We start from the raw sequence: 4500 nt of genomic DNA on the forward strand, positions 1-4500 counted from the left end.
TTTTCTTTGTGTGTGTGTGTGTGTGTGTGTGTATATATATATATATATATATATAAATACCTTGCTACGTGTACTGCGTTAGGCTAACCGAGACTTGTCATTTGCACTTATATATTGTTGCTCTTTTGTTAGTTTTAATTGATTCTATTGTCCTCATTTGTAAGTTGCTTTGGATAAAAGTGTCTGCTAAATGACTAAATGTAAATGTAACCTGTAGCTTCCGCTGATTGTTGTACGTGCATTCATTCCGCCGGATGACGTAGGCGTAGCGTAAGATCCGGTGAGAAGTGATGAATGTGGAAGCGGAGCGGAGAGAGCAAAACAAAACACTGGTCACGAATTTGAAGCACAAAACGAGGATTTGTAAAGAAAAATGTGGGAGGATTTGGATATAAGCCGAGAGGAGACTGGTTTTCCTTTGCTAAAGTAAAGAAACGTTGCTTCCTTTGCTCCTGTAAACAAACGTCGGTTTTCACGAGACGAGCATATTCTCACCGGAGCTTACGCTACGCCTACGTCATCCGCCGGAATGAACGCGCGTACGACAGCTAGCGGAAGATAGAGATTACGGTTTATAATGTTTTAAATATGGATATGTTTCTTACACAAACGCATCGATTCGCTTCAGGAGGCCTTTATTCACCCCCGGAGCCGCGTGAGGCACCTTTTATGAGGGATGGATGCTCTTTATTGGACTTCTTTTGGACTATTAAAAAATAACACCCATTCACTGCCATTATAAATCTTGGAAGAGCCAGGATATTATTAAATATAACTCCGATTGGATTCGTCTGAAAGAAGAAAGTCATAAACACCTAGGATGCCTTGAGGGCGAGTAAATCATGGGCTAATTTTCATTTTTGGGTGAACTATCCCTTTAAATAAAAGATTTTTGTTATAAGAGATATTAAAAACAACTTTGTGCATCAAAACCTTCCTGGTAAAAAAAGATTGCAGCAGCCCAGCCGAATGTAACATTTTGTCTGTCAAAGCAAAATAAATAAAACACACATGCACAATACCAAAGACTTTAGATAGTCTTAAAGGGACTTTAACAATTGACACACGGTAGTAGGCTATATATGAGATGCAGGGCTCATGCATTACCTGGCGTTTAATCTCTCATCGTTTCTATCATTCAGTAACTGCTGCGTCAGATCAGTCAGAGAAACAAGTGCGCAGCCATCTTTAGAATTCTGTTGGAACTTTCGTTTTCGCTCTGTATATATTTCTATGGCATCGCTGTTGAAGAGAAGGCTTATTAGCTGGTGAAGTAGATTTACTAATTGTAAAGTTAACGAACGTTATCACGAGCTTTGTTAGGTTTGAAGCGGATCAGAGTAGATTTCAAAACGAGCGGTTCATTCTTAAATTCGTACCACTGACTTTACCTTCATGCAAACCGGTTCATAAGCAGCTACGTTTGTTTGAAGAAGCGCAACACACGCCGCACGCGCTTATACCAGCTAGTGTGGACATGCAGTTACTCACATATCAACATGTGCGATACAACACAGGGCTGAAGACGCGCTCACCCTCAGCCGAAGTCTACACAGCAGTGCAGAGACTGATGGGCGTGATGACGCAGAACAAAACCGGGCGTGCATTGAGATGTTTGATGCAATACTAACAGGATTTGTGAGGCTTTTGCAGGGCTAGAGATCTTATTAAACGGTATTGATATTAAAAATAGAAAATGTAATCAGATATTTTTTTGATATAACCATTTTGAGAACATCAATTGGAAATTGATTTGGACTTATAATACAAAATACTGTGTCATTAATAAAGTTAGTGAAATTTACTTTACAATTATACATATAATTTATCCAACTAACCAATTCCTCAAGAGATGCAAAGCTGATCTCTCTGAATATTGTGTTTCTTGTGGAATGCATCTTTTATTTGTTCAAATGCATGTATGTTACTTTTTTTTTTTGATTGATGTTGAATGTTTGTTTACTATGTTGAGTGGATCTAAAATTAATATAAGGAAAAGAAATGTCATATTTGAAGTTTTATATGCACAAATGTAAATGGTCAGAGAGGAGGCCCAATATCCATACCCTTATTTTTCTTTCATAAAATGTGAATGTCCTGTTTGTAATATCTTGTTATATGATATAAATGTTTAATGTTCAGCATATACAATAAAAAATGGTATGAGATGTTACAATTTACAGTAAGTGTTAAACTGAATTGCAACATACTCTTAAATATGTCATCAGTTTTACTTCAATATGACTTTTCCGAAAGAAAAATATATATATAGTCGATTTGTTTTTGTTGTTAGGAAAGTTGTATATTCATCAAACTAAACGGAGTAACTCAAACCCTATTTCACCCATTTTTGAACAGACTTTAACGTTTATTTAGAATCTGTAAAGTTTTCAAAAACATTAAAAAGCCCTTAGATCTGCATCTCTGGTAAATGTATTTACCATATGTTTGTGATGCCGTTTATTTTTAATTTCATCATTTGTTATTGCTGTGTTTCTGTTCGTGCTTGCAAAATGTAAAAAAAGTTAAAATTTGAAAGTTTAATTAAAGTATTTTAAATATTTTTATTGAACTTTAAATATTTTATTCTTTTATATAACAAGGATATTCTAATGCACATCATACATAGACATAAAACTAAATAATTATTAATGTGGGAAAAACACAAAATCACACACACACACTTTAAATATCTATCTATGCTCCCTCATATTAAATAAAGACAGTAAAAGGGCAAAAATAAAACCGATGCATCTGTTGCATGAGCACGTCTAATTTTACACAAGTAATCAAGATATTACAACATCTCTATATACTGTCCTGCCACAAAATCTAATGTTGTATCTGTATATTTTGAGACCTGAGGTAACATGAAGAAACTATAAACAGTTTTGTTTTTATTAACTAATATAATTATAAAAAAATATTTAGATTTAAATTTAAGGTTTATGTATTTGAATTGCATATAAAATAAAAAAAGGACACGCAACAAAATAACTAAAACTTAAAAATGAAAATGCAAAGAAAAAAAACTAAAAAACAAAAACGATTAATAAAAATGAAAATGACAGTAAAATAAGATGTAAATCTGTGGTAAAAGTGCAGTCAAACAGTTCAACGCATCTTTATATATGAAAATCCCTTTATTCAGATCCAGAAACAATGAGAGTGAAAAGAGTTTCAATGAGTTACAAACTTTATTATTTTCCATTGACTTTGCCAACATGTTGAAAACCCTTCTTCTTCTTGTTCTTCCTAAATTTCTTAGTAAAGCCGGCAGACTGAACCTGAAAAACAAGAGGACGTTACACATTCAAGCCTAAAAACACGATGCCACGACATTTCTCACAACATGCAGTTAAAACAAACACAGGTAAAGCAAGTTTATTTATACAGCACAATTCATACACAATGATAATTCAAAGTGCTTTACATAAAAGGAATATTAAAGCAATAAGCCCCAAGAAGCCGTGGTTTACAGTGAATTTATAACAGCTAAGGGGGGTTGTTAGGGGTTGCCTAAAAAAAAAATCAAGCACCGGAACTCTCCGCTTTATAAGAATAAAATAATCACAACAATAAAAGCAAAGTATAAAAAAGTTAAAATGATTAAAAACAAAGATTTAAAATGAATTAAAACAGTTAAGAATAAAAAAATTAGCAAAGTGCAATCATTGGTGTATAGTGTAAAACATATGACTGTAGTTTTTGTTACTAGTTTGAATTAGTTGTTTTTATACTTTGTTTTCACTTAATTTTAATACATTTTATTAATGTTGTTTCAGTCATTTTATTAGCCTTTTTTAATATGTACATTTAGTTTTTTTTTAGTTTTACATTTAGTTTTAGTTCAAGTAATTTTAGCACATCAAGTTAAACTGAAATGAGCAACATTTTGGCAAGTGGCTGAAATAAGTTTTTTTTAATAAGTAATGAATGTTTTCGTTAACTATAACAACACTGATACGTGGCACTGTGAATTCACTGCATGTAAATCAAATATAGATACACATATTTAATGATTAACTTCCATTATTACAGCAAACGTGATCCAGTCACACTCACCTTTTTGCGTTTCTGCATCTGGTTTTCTACTTCCATTTCATCATAATCATCATCATCAAATGAAATCAAAACTAACTTTATTAATGCATGCTCCTGCTCTTACTGTGCCAGGAACTAAAGCTATTAAAACATTTGTTCATTCAAATAAAGCTGAAATAAAATAATGTAACACTAAACTAATTAACCAGTAAAAAAAAGAATAAAAGTGTCTTGTGTTTTGACAAGACAAACAAAACAAAAAACAATTAGACCTCAGATCAGTAACAAACCTGCAAAATAATCACGCAATATTATTATATTAAAATTTTTTGCGCTATAAATCTTATTAACAACATCAGTGCTGAACATGACTACCAAACATTTGAATCATTTTTAGGATTTTAACCAGTTTGTTTACATAATGCCACTGTTTAAAAAAAAAAGAAAGAAAAAGAA

General features: G+C 32.4%; 1 protein-coding gene across 3 annotated transcripts in view; it reads right to left on the minus strand.

Moving 5' to 3' along the window:
• The window catches only part of LOC107689606 (NACHT, LRR and PYD domains-containing protein 3-like), a 20913-nt gene extending 19366 nt beyond the window's left edge, over positions 1 to 1547 (minus strand). Inside the window, exons 1-2 of one of the 3 annotated variants that reach the window (XM_016487653.1) lie at positions 1492 to 1547; positions 1108 to 1242 (exon numbers count right to left, since the gene is read on the minus strand). The gene's annotated coding sequence lies outside the window, so the exon portion shown is untranslated. Of the gene's footprint in view, positions 1 to 1107; positions 1243 to 1391; positions 1441 to 1491 lie in introns of those variants that run through there. The other 2 variants (XM_016487652.1, XM_016487654.1) reach the window with 2 other exon arrangements.
• Positions 1548 to 4500: the final 2953 nt, after the last annotated feature.

Source organism: Sinocyclocheilus anshuiensis, unplaced genomic scaffold (genome assembly GCF_001515605.1).
Source record: "Sinocyclocheilus anshuiensis isolate Anshui unplaced genomic scaffold, SAMN03320099.WGS_v1.1 scaffold1613, whole genome shotgun sequence".
In the NCBI taxonomy this organism is placed as follows: Eukaryota; Metazoa; Chordata; class Actinopteri; order Cypriniformes; family Cyprinidae; genus Sinocyclocheilus; species Sinocyclocheilus anshuiensis.